The sequence below is a fragment of the Hippichthys cyanospilos genome, chromosome 21 (assembly GCF_059441005.1).
Source record: "Hippichthys cyanospilos isolate Australia breed blue-spotted pipefish chromosome 21, RoL_Hcya_1.0, whole genome shotgun sequence".
In the NCBI taxonomy this organism is placed as follows: Eukaryota; Metazoa; Chordata; class Actinopteri; order Syngnathiformes; family Syngnathidae; genus Hippichthys; species Hippichthys cyanospilos.
In genome coordinates, this window is record NC_142389.1 from 15,031,896 (window position 1) to 15,052,965 (window position 21,070).

A 21,070-nucleotide genomic window follows, 5' to 3' on the forward strand; every position below is an offset into this window, starting at 1 on the left:
TGACCTCTTTTCATCTGTGACGCCCTTTGAGACTTCGGTGATTAAGGGCTATTCAAATAAAATGTGATTGATTGATTGAAAATGCAATAATAATAATTATCATCATCATCACTGCTGCTAACATGACAGCAGTTGCGCTAGACTTCAAAAGAAGGGAGAGCTGCTTACGGACTTGTGTACAGTGCGTAATTTATTACTTCAATATTTGAAAAGTTGTAATACTGTGACATTAGTCTTCACGTATATATTCAAATTTGGAATATTTTAGTATTGGTGCATTTGCGCTTTCACAGGCATTGCTTCATTTGTAAGTAAAGATGTCCAATATAGCATTTGTTATTCGTTACGATGATCAGGTGATCTTCACCATAACAACTAAGGACAATTATTATTGATATCACCAAGTAAGTTGGGACGCAGCATCAGTGAAAAGTTGCAGTCCCATGTGAAAAATTATGCTTCCGAAATCTTTTGATCTAGATTCCGCGAGCAACGCCCGTTAAGGACATTTCTCGAAACATTTAGTTGTTGAAGCCCTTTTGACGACATCATGTGGTCGCTGCTTTAATGTACAAAGGTCAAACATTTCTCAGTTGAGGTTTGACAAAGTCAGCATAAATAAATTTATGCATAAATAAACTTAAGAAAACCTACATTAACATTGTATAAAAGTGATGGTGAATGATAAGATGTTGATAACAATGCCCGTAGTAGCGGCAGTGTCATAATTCGTGACTGTACAGTATGTGAACGATGCAAACGCTACCGTAATGCATTGTGGGTAATTTAGCAAGCGTAGCATAATTTCTGGAGTTGATTGGTCACTGCCGGTCTCTAAATGTAGCCCGATGATTGGCTGGCAAAACGATTAATGACTGCAGAATACAGGATAGCGGCGTATAGTTTAAAATAAAAGGCACCAAAAGAAGCACCCTCGTCCCGACAGGTACATAGAGGGTGAAATGAGTCGGACGTTTATGTCGTAATTTCTATCGATCATATTAACATAATGCAGTGAAATAGAACTACTAAATTCTTGTAAAGCGTTAGAAAAAATAAAAGGTCATCTGACTGTTGTATTATTGATATAAAATTAGTAAAAATATTATGGAAAACGCCTTGTTCCGACAGCGTACACAGAGCGATCCTGTATTACAGAGCGAATAATGCATTTAACGTTTATCTTATGTATTTATATAATTTAAAAAAAAATCCAATACGTGCAATAGAACTATGAAAAAAGGTCAACAGACTGTTGTAATATTCATCCGACATTAGTTAAAAAATATGATGGCAGATGTAATGCAGTACAACCTTTTGAATCAATTTGTGATACGTCCCCCCCCCCCATCCAAAATGACAATGGCAAAAGTAAACTGTAAAAGTGGAGAGCAAAATAAATATTACCACAATTGGCAAAAACAATCTAGAAAAATTCTATTCACATACACACACTTAATAATTTCATTGATAAATTCACTTTTAAGAAGTATCTTGTAAGTGAAAATCTATATGGTTCCAAGAAGAACGAGTCCACTTCATTGTAAGTATTGGAGATTTTGTAGGAAATTGCGACTAATATTTATAATAAATAATTCCCAATTTTGATTTTCATAGATTTAAAGAAAACATTTGTTACTATAGATCATATTGTATGAATGGAAAAAAATAATAAAAGGATGGTATATAAATGGATAACAAGTTACCTGGATGATAGAAATCAGGATGTGCAATTTACTGTAATAATAAAAAAATCAATTCAGCTGAAGATACTACATAGGCTCTGTGCTTGGTCTTATATTATTTACATTATATATATATTAATGAACAGTTGCAGTGTTTCAAAAATGTTTGCTGCTCTGGAGTGAGTCTTGAACAACTTATGATCTTACTTACTTACTGATGATGACTTAGTTGAATTCAAAATGGCACAAATGATGTATATAACATATAATGGCCAACTTTGCTACAGTATCCAGAAGCTTTTCGCTATAAGAAAAGGCTATTATAGTTTGAAGGGGCACAAGCGATTTAAAAAAAGTGTAAGACCTAACATAAACAAATGTGTGTCTCAGTAAAATGTGCTGATATATGAACTAGAACGATGATGTGGCTGTTGCGTTGTGCTGGCAGACTCACGGGGTGGACGCTGTTTGCGTTGTCGTGACTCGGCGCACGTTAACACAGAGGTGAGTGTGGCCGTGGATGATGTGACTGGTCCTTTGAAGTCCAACGAGACTAAGTCCGTGGCTCCTCCTATCGCGATGGCGGTCTCCTTGCCGCCCGTTCGCAGACGTGGTGTGAAACGCTGCTCTGCCAATGTAGCTCCACCTGCTCCCTCAACACGTGATCACGCTTTCAGGTCAGCAATGGGCCTCTGGATTAGAGGAGGAGGTTGCCTATTCGCGTTCTCAATTGGAAGGGATGGCTCTTCCTATTGAGTTGGCGGAATCCTTGCCGCCCGTTCGCAGACGTGGCGTGAAACGCCGCTCTGCCAATGTAGCTCCACCTGCTCCCTCAACGCGTGATCACGCTTTCAGGTCAGCAATGGGCCTCTGGATTAGAGGAGGAGGTTGCCTATTTGCGTTCTCAATTGGAAGGGATGGCTCCTATTGCGTTGGCGGTCTCCTTGCCGCCCGTTCGCAGACGTGGCGTGAAACGCCGCTCTGCCAATGTAGCTCCACCTGCTCCCTCAACGCGTGATCACGCTTTCAGGTCAGCAATGGGCCTCTGGATTAGAGGAGGAGGTTGCCTATTTGTGTTCTCAATTGGAAGGGATGTCTGCACTGTTGCAGGAGCGCCTCAAGCCGTCTTCTTTCCAAGGCGCTGTTGCACCGGACCTTTACAAGGATATTGATGCCATTTCTATCTCTGCTTCAGACTCATGCTTCTGTGGATCTGAGTTCGATTCTGGGGACTCTACTGTTGGTTCCCCTCCTTCTGATAGAGGTTCGTCCCTCACTGTATTGGGTGATGCGGACTCGCTTATGTCCCTTTTGCGCGCTGCTTTGTGGGAGCTACAGGTGGACATTCCTTGTCCCCAGTCTCCCCGAACTAATCCCTTTTTCCGACGTGGCCGCCCTTCTGTTGCCTTCGTTGTTCCGCAGTGTGGCCATTATTTAGATTTTTGCTGTCCTGTTGGGCTGATACGAGTGCGTTTGCCCGCCTTACTTCTGAGGGGCGTACATTGGCAGCTTTGCAGGATGCTGCTAGCACTGGGTTAGATCGCATGCCTGCTGTGGAGGAGGATGTCGCTTCCTTGCTCTTGTCACCAGGCGAGCTCGCTCGGAGAACGCGGCGTTGTCCTAACGTACAATGTCGTATGGCGGATGACCTGATTACAAAGGCCTATAATGCTTGTGCGCGCTTGGCTTGCATTGGCAACTCTGTTTCGCACCTGTTGTTCGCTGCCATGTCTGTGGCACGGAAAGGTGATACTGAGTTGGTTTTGTCGTTTGGTGAGGCATGTCTACATGCATTTGCCCTTGTGACAAGAGACCACGTCGGTTGATGGCGACTCGTTAGGACGCCAACCGCTTGTTTTTTCATTCATTCATTCTTGTGCTTGCTGTATCCGACCCTACAGTGCGCCACGCACGCCTACCAGGGACCTGCATGTGGTGCTTGTCTCCTTGTGCCGGCCTTCTTATGAACCCCTGTGTGAGGTGCCTCTCAAGTGGGTTTCGTTTCGTACAGGGGTCCTTCCTTAGGCTCTCCAAACAGTGTTTGTCTCACTTGATTGTAGACGTGATCACGCATGCTTACGGTGATTTGGAACTCCCCTTGCCTTCGGGAATCCGCGCCCATTCTACTAGGAGTGTCGCAACTTCTTGGGCTGTGCTGAAAGGGGTTCCCTTGGAGGATGTTTGTGCTGCTGCTTCCTGGTCGTCACCTGGCACTTTTGCCAGGTTCTACTGTATGGATATTGCAGCCCCCCACTCTCTGCCTGTGGTCCTGGGCTCCTCAGGGGCAAATATATGAGGTTGAGGTGAGTACCATGGTCTCTTCGTGACTTTGCTGTTATTCGTCATTCCATGCTTTTTGCACCGCCTTTGGCAGTCTGGAGGGGCGAAATAGAACGACAGTTACGTATGTAACAGCGGTTCTATGAGCCCCGGAGGACCACCAGAGTTACTTGTCACTCTGATTCCCTGTCTCTGCGTTGTTCGCACGAGTAGGTTCGACAGACTACCGGGTGACGATGCCTTTTATATATGTCCCCGGTGTCATATACATGACGTTTTTGTTGGTATGCATTCTTGTCTTGTGCTTGCGCGAAGGCTTATTCCGTGCTTTTAGCACCGCCTCTGGTGGTCTGGAGGGGCGAAATAGTCTAGTATTTGGTATGATGTAATAGAGAACAAGGCTCGGACTTGATAGGTTTTTGTGTTAAACATATAAACTGTGATATGTTCTGATGATACCCCCCTTTTAAATTGGGTTTTAATATATTTGTAAATTTCCTTTTATGTTATGTTTTGAACTCTGTAAAAGGTAACTATATACAAAGTTATTTTTACTAGAAGTATTTAATTGCCATTTTACAATGGTACGCAATAAACACCTTTTTCTAATACCTATGTTAGCTGCTATGGCCTGTGCACACATTTTGTTTTAAAATTCAGATACCCACTCCAAAAAAATAAGAAAACATGAGTCAAAAGCACATTTATTCAAGTTCCAAAAAGGCAATGCACTCCTGATCCGCCATTTTTTTAAAATACCTAGCCATTTTTTTTTAAATACCTACACAGTACACCAGGATTAAGGCCTACTGTAATGAACTGTAATGCATTCTGTGTTTTTCAACCTTTTTTGAGCCATGACGCACACTCACTATGTCACAATCTATATCTGTATATCTATTAACAGAGATGTACGTAATGGTGTGCATGCGAACAAGTAGTAATCACAAGAAATGTGAAAAAGAAATCACTGATGCGTAATGTTGCTTGCTTGTCTATGCGCATTTGTGTTGCGACCTAACTTTCATCAATGACAACCAAGCCTGAGCAGAACAAATGTTTTTCTTTTTTTTTCTGAAAAGTGGCTCCAAGATGTGCCATTGCTTGAAACACGCTACAGAGGGATCACATTCCTCAGCCTCTTTTCGAGTCTTTGACAGTTATATTTTGTCTGAGAAGGTATATTTTAGGATCTAAATTTTTCATCCTTGAATAATTGATGTTCATGCGCAAATCACACCCTTAAGAGTCAACTGCTTTGTATGACTCTAAGAATAATTAACAAACAAAACAAAACAAAAAAAGTTTCACGGACCCCCCAATGGATTCACTTTCCACTTGCCACTCTTACCTTGAAATTACATGTAACGTGCATCTGTTGAAAAATTGTAGAGGAATCCTTCTTTTGAAGATTATTCCTCACTTGATATAGTTGGCTCACATAATTCTGTCTACATCTCAACAAATGTCAATAAAAACTCCATTGTACAGATGCATCTCAAACATTGAAATATTGAAGTAAATATTTATTTTCAGTTCGTTTACCAGACCAGTGAAATATTTCAATATTTTGTTAGTTTTATTAATTATAATTTGTGTTGTCAAGAAATAAAAAAGGAGGGATCAATTATAAATTAAGATCTGTAACTGATCAAATTAATCTCTTCACCTTAAAATTTGGTTAAAAACCCTCAACTATATATATACAGTCAGCCCCCGGCTTACGAGCACCCTGATTTGCGAACAATTCGCCTTACGAGCGTGGATCAGGGAGATTTTTGTCCTCCGCTTACGAGCAAACCTCTCGTCTTGCGAGCATTCCGACAAACCAGCCATTGAGTATGTAGAAACGTTCTCGCCTAATTGCGTCAACATACTCAGCAGTTGCGTTATCTACAATTATTAACAGATACTTATGGCGGTAACTTGAACGCTATTGGTCTTACAATCTCACACTGACTGTCTCACTCACGGTGTCTAAATATATTACCATTTAAGTGTAGTGTTTGTACAGCTAAAGGGAAAAACAGCTGACATGAAATTAAATGTGCCGATTGCAGGACAAAGAATTGTCATTGGTTTAAATGTGTGTTTTTTTTTAATTAATTGTCAATACATTCCAACCGTTTAAAAAAAAGTGCGAATAATTATCAGTCAGTCAAGGAGACGCCAATATGCTATTGGTCGATTAAGGTCACCCGGTCTCACTCACGGAGATGCTATTGGCCGGCGTCACACGTCAATCACAGAAATGCCGATATGCTATTGGCCGAACGCCTTTATCTAGCTTGATGGGACAGGATGGAAGGAAGTAGACAAAATGAGTGAAAAACGGAATGTTTTGAAGACTTTGCAAACTTTATCTGTTAGACATAGCTTCTAAAATTACTAGCAGCGGTAAAGGAAGAAATAAGAGGATGATGTTTTAGTATCTCCGTGATTTGCACCATGACTGAAAGAGTTACTGTAACACTGTAAGACCAATAGCCTATATGCATTGCCGTATAAACTTAAGGGGTTGAACAATTCACCCTGTTACGGCTGGTATTACAGTGCCATATAATGGTTGCTTGACAAACCTGCATGTCATGTTAGTTGGCGACCTCCCGACATGCTTTGGGACAGCGCCATTCTTGCAATTCTGTGAGTTATAACCAACAGTGAACTGACGTTCGAACAAGCCATAAGAGTGGTGCCTAGTAAATACAGCACACACAACCTCCCCTCCGCCTCCACCCAGATCAATTCACGTCGGGAAAAACAGCTGACATGAAATTAAGTGTGCCGATTGCAGGACAATCGTCACAGGTTTAAATGTGTTTTAATCAATAAGATGTCAATACATTCCAACCGTTTAAAAAAAAGTGCGAATAATTATCAGTCAGTCAAGGAGACGCCAATATGCTATTGGTCGATTAAGGTCACCCGGTCTCACTCACGGAGATGCTATTGGCCGGCGTCACACGTCAATCACAGAAGTGCCGATATGCTATTGGCCGAACGCCTTTATCTAGCTTGATGGCACAGCTGGTTGAGATGGAAGGAAGTAGAGAAAACCCTGACTGAAAAAGTTACTTTGACACTGTAAGACCAATAGCATATCTGATTCACCGTTTTGACTTCGAGCATTCATCTCTGCTCATCTCTGCTTATCTCAGCACAAGTCACGTCTTTCCAAAGGTAAAAGTCATTTTTCCTTTGTATTTGTTATTTAATGCAACTGTGCAGTAGATTATGTCACTTAATATTAATATATGTATACAGCGTGATGATTTTACCTAAGGCTTCTGCGCGCGTTGCACGCATTCACGAATTAACATGGGTTTGGATTGCCCGCTATACGAGCAATCCGAGATACGAGTGTAGCCGCTGAACGGATTAAGTTCGTAACCCGGGGGCCCACTGTATATATATATATATATATATATATATATATATATATATATATATATATATATATATACACATATATACACAGTGGGCCCCCGGGTTACGAACTTAATCCGTTCAGCGGCTACGCTCTACGCTCGTATCTCGGATTGCTCGTATAGCGGGCAATCCAAACCCATGTTAATTCGTGAATGCGTGCAACGCGCGCAGAAGCCTTATGTGAGAACATCACGCTGTATATGTATATATTAATATTGAGTCACAATATTCAGTCACATAATGTATATATATTAATATTGAGTCACATAATCTACTGTACAGTTTCATTAAATAACAAATACCACGGAATAACGACTTTTACCTTTGGTGAAATGTGACTTGAGCTGAGGTAAGTAGAAGTCAACACTATATACCTGACATGCTATTGGTCTTACAGTGTCACAGTAACTTTTTCAGTCAGGGTTTTCTCTACTTCCTTCCATCCCAACCAGCTGTGCCATCAAGCTAGATAAAGGCGTTCGGCCAATAGCATATCGGCACTTCTGTGATTGACGTGTGATGCCGGCCAATAGCATCTCCGTGAGTGAGACCAGGTGACCTTAATCGACCAATAGCATATTGGCGTCTGACTGATACTGACTGATACTTATTGTCACGTTTTTTTAAACGGTTGGAATGTATTGACATCTAATTGATTAAAACACATTTAAACCTGTGACGATTCTTTGTCCTGCAATCGGCACACTTAATTTCATGTCAGCTGTTTTTCCCGACGTGAATTGAGCTGAGTGGAGGCAGCTGTTTTTCCCGACGTGAATTGAGCTGAGTGGAGGCGGAGGGGAGGGTGTGTGTGTTGTTTTAATTAGGCACCATACTTATAGCTTATTCGAACATTAGTTCACTCTTGGTTTCAACTCACAGTATTGCAACAAGGGCGCTGTCTCAAAGCATGTCGGGAGGTTGCCGTCTAACATGACATGCAGTTATGTAGCACGATCATTAAACAGCACTGAATTTCCACCCGTAAAAGGATGCAGAGATTAATGCTCGATGCCGACACGGCAACGCAAATAGGCTATTGGTCTTACAGTGTTACAGTAACTCTTTCAGTCAGGGTGCAAATCACGGAGATACTAAAACATCATCCTCTTATTTCTTCCTTTACCGCTGCTAGTAATTTTAGAAGCTATGTCTAACAGATAAAGTTTGCAAAGTCTTCAAAACATTCCGTTTTTCACACATTTTCTCTACTTCCTTCCATCCTGTCCCATCAAGCTAGATAAAGGCGTTCGGCCAATAGCATATCGGCATTTCTGTGATTGACGTGTGACGCCGGCCAATAGCATCTCCGTGAGTGAGACCGGGTGACCTTAATCGACCAATAGCATATTGGCGTCTCCTTGACTGACTGATAATTATTCGCACTTTTTTTTAAACGGTTGGAATGTATTGACAATTAATTAAAAAAAAACACACATTTAAACCAATGACAATTCTTTGTCCTGCAATCGGCACATTTAATTTCATGTCAGCTGTTTTTCCCTCTAGCTGTACAAACACTATACTTAAATGGTAATATATTTAGACACCGTGAGTGAGACAGTCAGTGTGAGGTTGTAAGACCAATAGCGTTCACGTTACCGCTACAAGTATCTGTTAATGATTGTAGATGATGCAACTGCTGAATATGTTGACGCAGTTAGGCGAGAACATATCTACATACTCAATGGCAGGATTGTCGGAATGCTCGTAAGGCGAGAGGTTTGCTCTTAAGCGGAGGACAAAAATCTCCCTGATCCACGCTCGTAAGGCGAATTGTTCGCAAATCAGGATGCTCGTAAGCCGGGGGCTGACTATATATATATATATATATATATATATATATATATATATATATATATATATATATATAAACCCTCAACCAAATATATGAAGGTAAGAGTCGCAAGTGGAAAGTGAATCCAATGGGTGGTCCGTGAAACTTTTTTTGTTTTGTTTTGTTTGTTAATTATTTTTAGAATCATTACAAAGAAGTTGACTCCTTAAGGGTGTGATTTGCGCATGAACATCAAAAGCCCGAAAAGCCCGCATGCGTATGTATACAAATCTGACCTACATTGTGGCTCTCCAGGGGAACTGTTGCTATGGAGTAGAGTAGGAGGGTGTGAAAGAGAACCAATTTTTCACCTTGTGAGCAAAAGCCAAGAGAGGAGAGGAATCGCTGTCCTTTACCCATCAGCAGAGCAGGTGCAAGCTGCGTTAGAAAACTCTGCCCCTCTGGCATCAGAATTCCTCTCACATTCTGTTTAAGGAGTATTTGCCCCACTTCTCTGCAACAAAGAGAGATCAAACGCAAACAGCCTTTTTACCCAATCGAGGGGACTCTTCACTTTAGTTGTGTTTGAGACAAATCGCAAATCTCAATGCCCTATGTTCCATTTAAACATACAGCTGTCAAAGTAATTTTAAAACTCTATACATGATGGCCCCAGCATTTGATTTTTAATCAGCCTTTGCCAAATAATATCATGGATAATTTACAATCAATAAAAATCAATAATCAAAAAATTATTGTAATCAAACATTCTTGTATGTAAGTTAATGTTAAATAAAAAAAGAGGGACGCATGAACAGCATCTGTTGTGCTTCATTTGGATTTGAACAAGGTTAATTTCCCAAATGTTAAAAAACACCACAATTGTCAGGCTTGCTTTTTTTTCTGATCCCATTCTCCATTTGTTTTTCAAGTGATTAAATATTTTCATGTTGTTCTAAACAATCTATACTATAATCAAACAGAATATTTTCAGTCTTCAAGGTCTGAGATGAACCATGAATAAGCTGAACTAAGAACTGGGTGCTGAACTTCCTCACTGGAGGACCCCAATCAGTCAGAGCCCACAAATGCACAAAGGAACACCCAGCGCTGTGTGCTGAGCCCCCTGCTTTACACACTCTTCACCTGTGTTGCCTCCCAAAACAACACCAGCGTAATTAAGTATGCAGACGACACTGCAGTCATCGGGCTGATCACTGGTGGGGCTGAGATAGCAAAAGGGAAAGAGCTGGCAACACGGACAAAACCAAAGAATTGATTATAGACCCAAGGCGGCAGGTGGAGCGGCGCAAACCCCTATTCATCGATCGGCTTGAGGGGGAGAGGGTAAAATCCTTCAAATTTCTCAGCATTTATATTAGCAAGGATGTCACCTAGTCCCACAACACTCGACAGATCATCAAAAAGTCCCAACAAAGACTATACTTACTGTGGAGACTGAAGAATTTTGGCATGTCATCAAAGACTTTTGACAACTTCTACAGATACACAATCCAAAGTGTCCTCAACGCGCCCATTACAGTCTGGTACGGCAACTGCACGGCACAAGACAGGAAGGCTCTAACCCTAACCCTAACCCTCACAGCGTATCTGTGGTGCAGCCCTCACTGCAGGACATTTACAACACCAGGGTTCTGCGGAGAACACGCGACATCACCAAGGATAGGACACTCCCACAAAACGACCTGTTTGAAATGCTGCCATCAGGCAGATACTACAAGCGCTGGAGGGCCAGAACTGCCAGATTGGCAAACAAATTCTACCCACAAGACCTCTGGATTCTCAACAAATCCCTCACAAATTAATCTGCCTCCTACTGCACGCATAAACAATATCTTGCACTAAAAAATTAGCACCATTGTCTCTGTTGTTTATTGCTATTTATTTATTGCTTAATCATGGAATGTAGTCTTCTACTCGGGGAAGTGAATCTTGAAAATAATGCTTTTCTACCTTGGGTACACTAACTCGTCATTTACCTACTGATGACACAGGAGCAACTGGGGGTTCAGCGTCTTGCTCAAGGACACTTCAAGTCACAGTTCATCACTCAGTCACCTCATTCTCTGCCTCAACACACCTGCCAACCAGCCCTATACACCAACAGCTGTTTCTAATCAACTGCTCTGCATATAACCTGGTCTCTCCTTCTCAGACATTGCCAGATTGTCTTTATGCAGCACACCGAGCTTTCCAGCAATTCTTCCTGCCCGTCTGCCTGTGTATCGACCCTGTTCTCCTCCGACTATCCGATCGTCTGCCGATTAGACCTGGGGTTTAGTGCTTTGATCCTGCCTGAACTCCACACTCCGCTAGCCTGCCGATCTAATCCCCCTGCTCAAGTCCTTGTCCCATCTTGTCCTTGGGCACGACACCTCACCCACCTTGCCTCTGTCAGTCTGTCCTGGGGCAGCTGTGGCCACATAACATAGTTTATCGGCACTGTGAGTGTATTTGGTAATTGAGTTGTTAGTTGAGCGCTTGAGTTCTTGAGGATAATAGAAAAGCACTATATAAAGATACACAGTCAAAAGATACCTTTATTACGTATGGTGCCAGAAGATAGTGTTCCATTCAACAAAGATTAATCATGACATACCTGTATAGCTTTGAGATATTTCATATTACCATACAGTGATTTTAATTATCAAATACACACATCACTTATTTTCATGGAATAACTAACAAAATCATATGACAATATGTTTTCGGCTGCATTGTTGTTGCACTGTTCCGAGACGCCATCCAGTGGGAGGACATGTTAAAGACACAAAACAGTGTAGCAATCAAGGACAAAAGAAAAAGAAACCTAGACATTCCTGAAAAATTATGCAATCAAATGCTGAGCATGTTTTCTTTTGAAGTGATCTAGATTTCATGAGCTAAGGCAGCTGACAGGTACTGGCTGGCCAAGTGGAGTATGGCAAAAAGTCAGGTGTGGGAGAAGTTCGGTGAGGCCATTAAAAATGACTTTCCCGATGGATTTGAGAAAATTCTGGTCTACCATCTGATGTTTCAGGAGACGGAAGCAGTGCACCACTAACCCTGGATGTTGTAAGTGTGTCCTGGTTAACATGCCTCTACAACATTGCATGGACATCAAGGACAGTGCCCCTGGATTGGCAGACCAGGTTGGTTGTCCCTCTTTTTAAGAAGAGTGTGTTTCAACTACTGAGGGATCACTCAGCCTCACCGGTAAGGTCTATTCAGGTGTGTTCAGAAAGTCAAACCTTGGATTCAGGGAAAGCAGTGTGGTTTTCGTCCCGGCCGTGGAACAGTGAACCAGCTCTACACCCCCATCAGGATCCTTGATGGTGCATGGGAGTTTGCACAACTGGTCTCATGTGCTTTGTGGACTTGGAAAAGGCGTTCAACAATGTCTCTTGGGGAGTCCTGTGTGGGGGTGCTTCGGGAGTACAGGGCACCGAACCCCTTGATATGGGCTGTTCGGTCCCTATACCATCACTGTCAGAGTTTTGTCTGCATTGTCGGAAATAAGTCGAATCTGTTTCCATCAGGGGTTGGACTCCACTAAGCCTGCCTTTTGTCACCAATTCTGTTCATTGTCTTTATGGACAGAATTTCTAGGCACAGCTGAAGCATTGAGGGGGAGATCTGTTTGAGGGTCTCATCGTTGCATCTCTGCTTTTGGCAGATGATGTGGTGCTTTTGGCCTTGCTCATGCCGTGACCTACAGCTCTCACTGGAGGGGTTTGCAGCCAAGTGTGAAGTGGTTGGAATGAAAATCAGCACCTCCTAATCTGAGACCATTGTCCTCAGTCAGAAAAAGGTGAAATATCCTCTCTGTGTCAAGGATGAGGTCCTGTCCCAAGTAGAGGGATTCAAATACCTTGGTCCATGGGGGAGCGTAGGGTTGAACAGGAGATCAACAGGTGGCTCAGTGCAGTGATGCGGACGCTGTACCTGCCTGTCATGGTGAAGAGAGAGCTGAACCGAAAGGCGAAGCTCTCCATATACCAATCTAGCTACGTTCCAGCTCTCACCTATGGTCATGAGCTGTGGGTCGTGATTGTGAGAAAAAGATCCCAGATACAAACAATAAAAATGAATTTCCTCTGCAGGGTGTCCGGGTTTCCCTTAGAGGTAGAGTGAGAAGCTCTGTCAGCTCGACTGAGCCCCTCCTGGGGCTAATTAGTTGAGAGGAGCCAGTTGAGGCTGCTCAGGCCTCTGGTTTGGATGCCTCCCAGACACCTCCATGGGGAGGTGTTCCAGGGACAATCCAGGAGATGCTGGAGCAGACTATATCTCTCAGCTGGCCAGGGAACACCTGGGGATCCTCTTGAGGGATCTTGCTTAAGGCGCCAGGGACAGGGACGTCTCGGCTTCCCTGCCCTGCGACCAGACCCCGTAATAAGCAGTGGCTAATGGATGGATGCATGGATTAAAGACAGTGTCCTCTCTGACTTATTTCAATTAAAAAATAAAGTTGAATTTGATGATATAACTGAACACATTTCCTACTAGTTTTTAACTGAAAAAAGGCATTTTTATAGACTTTTTTTTCATCTTTACTTTAATTATCCAAATTAAGCAGACCAGCTCAAAACAAAACAACAACAAAAACAGTTATCAGAAGCCACAATGTCTACCTAGTGTGTGTTCTCTTGGCTCTAAACTGCATTTGGAAATCATGTCCACTAGAGGGAATACACATCAAACAGGACAAAATGTTTAATGATACTTTGCGATGTGTTCATTGGTTACTTGAATGGAAAGACATCTTTTCCTTTGCTATCTACTATGTGCTAGGAATTTATTCATTAAAATCATATTTATATAACACAATAAATAATTCTAAACCAGTGGTTCTTAACCTGGGTTCGATCGAACCCTAGGGGTTCGATGAGTCAGTTTCAGGGGTTCGGTGGAGCCTCCGCCACAGAGATCCACCATTCATTTCATGCACCAGTCAAAAAAAATCATATTTTATTTTTTTACTAAAAAAGGGTTCGGTGAATGAGCATAAGAAACTGGTGGGGTTTCCGTGCCTCCTACAAGATTAAGAACCACTGTTTTAAACATTGCTGTTTTATCATACGTTGGTATAATGAATGCAGTTCAGTTCAATAAAACCTTGACTCTGAAATGCAGCGCAAAGAATGACTACCAATACCATATGTTGGCCACCTTCAGTAAGGAGAAATTGTTGTTTAGTGCAATACCTAAAAGAACTTTCTCTCTTTTTCTCTCTTAATTTCTCTTTAACAGGTTCCTGCTATATGTCTAAAAAAACAATTAGCAAGAATTTTGCTCTGCGCACTGGCCTGGTCCCAGTTAGCCCAAAATAGCACGGGTCAACTATAATTATCCATGCATCCATCCATTTTCTGGAGCCGCTTATCCTCACTAAGGTCTCAGACCTGCTGGTGCTTACCCCAGTGGACTATGGGCAGTAGGCAGGGGACATCCTGAACTGGTTGCCAGCCAATTGCAGGGCACGGAGGGACAAACAACCATTCACACACCCAATTTCACAATTTAGCATGTCAAATACACATTCCTGAGTGTGGGAGGAAGCCGGCCCAAAGAGAACCCACGCAGGCTTGGGGAGAACATCCAAACTCCACACAGGAAGGGCAGAGCAAGGTGGGTTTGAATGGGGCGGCATGGCTCAGTAGTAGAGTGTTCTTCTCCCAGCTGAGAGGCAGCATCCGCGGCGTGACGTGGGACGTGGAACCAATAAATTGCAGGCGTGGGCGGATGGACTCAAAATAACTTGTTTAATAGCAAAAAATAAGGCAGGAACATTTAAGGCAAAAAAAAAAAAAAAAACGCACTAGGTGGCAAAAGAATGGGAAGCAAAACAGACTGACGGGGAACAGCGGAGGGGAGACAGGGAAATTCGACGTGAGGATATGGGCAAAACGGGCAAGAGCAGAAAAGAGTAGACAATGACGCGACAACTGGTTCTACATAGACGGGGACTTTAAGTAGACTGATAAATAATCAAAACAACGCGAAACACCTGGGAGGAGAACGAGAGGCTGGGGAAAGCAGATTAACTAATGAGACATGGACAGGAAGGGCTGACATGAGGGAGCTAAGAACGTGACCGAAAAGCACATGACCCGGGGAAAATAACAACCACATGACCGGGGGAAGGTAACAAAACCCAACAAAACATGACAAACACAGTGCTTTTTGTCTTTACTTTTTAACAAAGACAAAAAGATGTTTGTTTGCAGCATTTCGTCTTTTTTTTTAAGTCCAGCTGTAGTCTTTTGAAAACACAAAACCTGTGAGGATTCATTAGAGCAAACAAGACATCAAAATGTAAGTTTTTGTAAGATAAGTTAATTATAAACTGGCTGTTGCACTGATGAAGCGGCATTGTTTCATGTGCTCCAGGAGCCGTGCCGGCTCCCTATTGTCTATGCATAGACATTGGGATGTGTGAGTTGTCAACAATGTTCAAAGGGCGAGTGGAACCTGCCATTTGTACAATAGCCATGTGATGCCACAGATTGAATCATGAGACCCACCACGACTCAGCAACAACTTTTCAATAAAAGACTGCAGCCGAAGAGCTCGGGAAAGACTTTGCTACGAGGCTAACACACGGTCATGGTCTCCTTCGAGCTCTCCCCACTGCAGTGGTAAAACTAAATCTCTGACTCCTGAGTTATTATTTACACCTCTCCTTGGGTCATTTGTGGGGTATCGAGCCCACTTTAAACCCAACAGTTTTCCAGATGAATTTTATTTTCTACATTCTCCAAAAGAGGCAGAGCCTCCACAGCGGTGTAAAAGACTCATCACCAATCATCCCAAATGTTTGGTTTCAGTTATTGTTGTCAAATGTGACACAAACTCACCAGTATGAGTAGTCAACAATTACTTTTTCACATAGGGTTTGATAGGTTTGTATTTTACACCCAAATAAAACAATCTTTTAGAAACTGTCTTCTCTATATCTTTGTGTTGTCTCGGTGTGATGAAATGAAACCTTTGCGAGTGATAAATATGCAAAAAGGAAAAACAAAGAAATCAGGAAGGGGAAAATACTTTTTCACAGCATTGTAGCCTGTTGACTTTTTTTTTGCTTTTGTACCAGGCGGCACAGTGGCAGACTGGTTAGCTTGTCCCCAATTCAAATGCAGCGCGCTCTGGCCTTCCTGTGTGGAGTTTGCATACTCTCTGTCCTCGTGGGTTCTCCGCAGGGACTTTGACAGCATTCCAACATTCCAAACATCCAACATCCAAAACTTGCATGGTAGGTGTATTGGACACTCTAAATTGTCCTTAGGTGTGATTGGGTGTGTGGCAGCTTGTTTGTCTCGGTGTGCCATATAATTGACAGGCAACCAGTTCATGGTGCCTCCCTAAAAAGCCCCCTCCACCTTAACCATGCTATTGTCCTGATACGTCATTTTAGCAGGGCTATTGTTGGGGAAGAGAATCAGTGCTATGGTAAATGTTTTACCTGTTTAAATGTTCACATATGACCTCAAACAGCTACATTGTATACACCATGTAGCCAGGGTCTCCCATGCTTTCCTGGATAAATGAATGCACACTCGTGTCAAAGTAAGAGCGATGCTCAAGAAGGACAAGGAGATATAAAGGATAAGACTAGTTCGAGACATTTTTATATCATATGGGAAATAGCAGAGATTTGTAGGCCTACCTAACCATATGTGTGGATGTGCCCAGAACACTTGCAACTTGTTCAAATGAAAAGGTACACTTTTGTGAAGATTTGGCAATTATGTGAGGACTTGAACTATAGTAGAAAATTTGAATTCAGATCAGAAAATTTTCATTCTGATCTGAAAAATGTAGAATTGGGGCTTATAAAAGAAGAGGTTCACTCCAACTTCAAATCTACAAAGAATTTTAAAGCACATATTGGGGAGTTTGGCTCATTTCTACCCCAGAGTCTATTACTATAAAGTCAGGGTATTACAAATAACCTCAATATGAAAAAAAAAGGAAATCGTCCCACTACCAGAACGAGTTCAGTGGTGCTCTAAGCGGTGCTATAAGTGGTGTTATAAGAGTGGGGTAATAGTAGCCTGCTACCAGACCTTCTCAGGAAACTGAGTCAGGCAGATAACAGTCCCTCCTCCCTTATCAGCACATCCTGTCCTCCACTGTGACGTCCACATTGTTCACACGCTTCTCAATCTCACACTGACGAGGGTACACGCTGCCATCAATCAGCTTGAGCAAAATTTGCAAAGTTTAGCCCTTGTGCGGAATATACACTCCTAAAATGGATAAGGGTCCACTTGGTCCACTTGTTTCAGCTTGAAGACTGTTAGCCATCGGACTTGAATGATGGGTTACAATGACAAAAAACAAACAAACAAAAAACACTTTTTGCTGCTTCAGTGACACTACAGAAAAGAGTTCCTGGTTAACTTTGGTATTAACTTTGGTAAACTATAAAGAATTTGTTTAAATACTGTAGATGTATTGGTCCATTTTTCAGCGGCATGGTGGAAGACTGCTTGGCAGGTCTGTCTCACAGTTCAGAGGTCATGGGATCAATTATAGCGCTCTGGCCTTCCTGTGTGGAGCATGTTTTCCCTGAGCTAACGTGGGTCTTCTCCGAGCACTCCAGTCTTTTTACACATCCCAAAAACATGTATGGTAGGTAGACTGAACACTCCAAACTGCCTTTTGGTGTTGATTGTGAATGTGTGTTGATTGTGAATGTGAATGTTGTTTGTCTTTGTGTGCCCTCGATTGGCTGGCAACCAGTTCAGGGTGTCCCCTGCCTACTGCCCGATGACTGTTAAGATAGAAGCAACAAGCCAACGACCATAATGAGGATAAGTAGCGAAAGAAAATGGATGGATGCTCCATTTTATGATTGGATCATTCACAGCGGCTTTCACCCATGTCAGTGTGGCCATGTCGCTCGATGTACCCCTAAACAGGAAGGGTGTCTTTTAATTTCTTCACAGGCAGTCGGTGTTTTCAGACACTATATGTCTGCTCCCACCATTTGGTCAGATTTTGCTCACCCCTCCTTCTTGGGTAAATCGAATGAGCTCACCTTTTTACAGTGTGTGAGATGTATCCACGTGTGTCGCGCTGCAATTTTCACGGCCGTCGGTGTGGTCAGCAACACTTGGTGCGGTCCTTCCCACTGTGGTGAATGCCAATGCTTTCGTTTGATGCTCCGCACCAGGATCCAGTCACCTGGAACAACTTTGTTGTCCTGTCGAGAAGAAGTGCAATCGTTTCCTGGTAAGCAATTGCTTACTGGTGTTAGTTCAGTTCTTTTTTCTAGGGTTTTTTGCATATAGGTTAAATTAGCCTTGTTGTCTAGTTCCCAGTGTGTGGAAAAGAGCAGAAGTTTGTATGGCCTGCCAATAAGAGCCTCATAGGGTGTTAACCCTGAGGCACTAGTGATGTTAATGTGTAATTTGACGAGGTCCGCAAATTGTGTCCAGGCTTGTTTCCTCCATGCACTTTATTTAGTCTATTTTTAATTGTGCCATTCATTCTTTCCACTAATCCTGCACTTTGCGGGTGGTAGGAACAGTGATGCTTTAGTGCAATGTGGAACATTTGGCCAATTTTGTCAATCTCTTTATTCACAAAGTGTGTACCGTTGTTGCTATAGATGGTTTCCGGGATACCCTATCTTGGTATGATATCTTTGCACAACTCTTAGGCCACAGTCAACGAATAGGGCTGTTTGGCTGGGAAGATTTCAACCTACTTTGAGAACGTATCTATGATAACAAGGCAATATTTTTCTGTTCGCTTTTACTTAGCTCTATATAATCCATGTGGATTCGCTGAAATGGGTAGGTTGCTGAGGGGTATTGCCCCCGCTTTGGTCAAACATTTCCTGGGGATTGTGTCGTGCACAGATCATACAAGCCCTACAGAAATTTTTAGAGTATAGACTGAACCCATAAGTTGAGAAATGTTGGTTCACGACCCTGACCATTCTTGCGGTTGAGAAATGTGTTTTCCCGTGACTCAGAATGGTCTCCCACCTATAGAGGTTTTTTTTGCAAAACGGGCTTGTCATCTGTGCTGACATAAATTCCCTTTTTTAGTTTAGCTCCCTTAGCAACCCACTGTTTCTACTCTTGGGCAGGACTTTGTTGCTGCATGTCAATTAGGAGATCATCCTGCAAAATGGCACTTTGAGGCAACTTTATTTCATCAGCCATCCCTATGAAGGGCATTTCGGCTGCCTGTTTTGCCATTCTGTCGGCGAAAGCATTTCCCCGTGAAATTTGATTCAGTCCAGTTGTGTGTGCTGCACACTTACAGATTGCAATTTGGGTTGCGTTTGGGTAGTTGCACTGCGTTCAACAATTGTTTTAACAATTCAGCATGTGTTATGGCCTTCCCTGTGGATGTTATCATTCCCCTATTTTTCCAATATTGCGCGAACACATGACAAGTGGAAAAGGCATATTGGCTATCAGTATAGATTGTCACTGTTTCCCGCTTCATAATGATGCAAGCCTGTGTGAGCGCTATTAGCTCAGCAGCCTGAGCCAAAAAGTGAGCCGGAAGCAGCTCTGCTTTCAACCCAGTCTCTGGTGTAACCACAGCATAGCCTGTTTGCGTTTTCCCCAAGCCATTTTTTTTTTCCTGAGGACCCATCGACAAAAAAGCACATGCCCCATTGGCAGTGGTTGATCTTTTAAAACGGATCTGCATTTTGTTGTGCTCTCGGCCAGCGCCTGACAATCGCGTTTGCCGCGATCTTCAGGAAGTGGCACTAGTGTGGGCGGGGATTAAGTGCAGTGCGGCAACTGCGTGTGGAACCTTTAAAGTCAGAGGATGAAAAAGCACAATCGATGAACTACATTCCACGGCCATAGAGGCCGCCACCACAGTCCTTATGCAATGAGGAAGTGCACAAGCCACACTGTCTAATTTGGAGGAGTAATATGAGACAGGCCTCATCTTATCACCACAAATTTGTGCAAACAATGACGTCATGTAGTTACCTTTGCAATCTACCATCTGGACAAAAGGTTTAGAATAGTCTGGGATCGCCAGGGCTGTGCTTGAAACTAGTGCCTGTTTAACCTCACAAAACGCCTTCTCAGCCTCAGGGGTCCTACAGGCGAAGACATTGTCATGCTTTCACCATACATCAGTTTAGAGAGGAGCAGTGATTTCAGCATAATTCGGGATCTATACACTGCAATCATTTGTGAACCCCAAAAATGACAACAGTTGCTTTTTTGTTAAAGGTTTGGGGTCTCGCAAAACAGTTGTTTTCCTGTCCTCTAATATTGCCCTGCCCCCACCACTTAGATTGTGCCCCAGGTACTTCACCTGCTCTCTACAACGCTGCAAATTGTTTTTGCTAACTTTATGGCCTTCATTAGCCAGATGAACCAAGAGCAACTGTGTCTATCTTACACGTTTCCTCATCTGGTGAGGCGAGCAACACGTCATAAACATAAAGCACCACCTGACTTCCCCCTGGAGGCACAAAGGTGGACATGCTGGCTGTCATGACCTGGGAAACAGTGATCCCTCCTACTTCGCAATTAATGAGTGGCGTCAACCCCCCGCGAAGTCTGAAACCCGCGAAGTAGGGTATCAGTTCCTAGATTTCTATGTACGCCCCCATATAGCCGCAGTAACCATAAACATTATGTAGTATCTGTTGAATAATAAATCAACAACAATCTTAAAGTCAGTCAACTAACATATAAACACTTGCCGAACTTTAATCTATGAATTTACTGTATTTTTAGCCGACATTAGCGGGTTAGCAACAACTAACAACTATAAACAACTAAACAACTATAAAGTGCAACCGCTACACAAACGAACACATAAACAGAATAAACACTCATCGCTTACTAAACATAGGTGGTAGCGTGCGTTATCAACATAAATGATAATAAACTATAAACAT

The 21,070-nt window shown here is 42.6% G+C and overlaps 1 non-coding gene across 1 annotated transcript; it reads right to left on the bottom strand.

Moving 5' to 3' along the window:
• Positions 1 to 410: 410 nt before the first annotated feature.
• Positions 411 to 542, bottom strand: LOC148406717 (U11 spliceosomal RNA). Its single transcript, XR_015864086.1, has one exon. It is a non-coding gene; the product is annotated as a U11 spliceosomal RNA (small nuclear RNA).
• Positions 543 to 21,070: the final 20,528 nt, after the last annotated feature.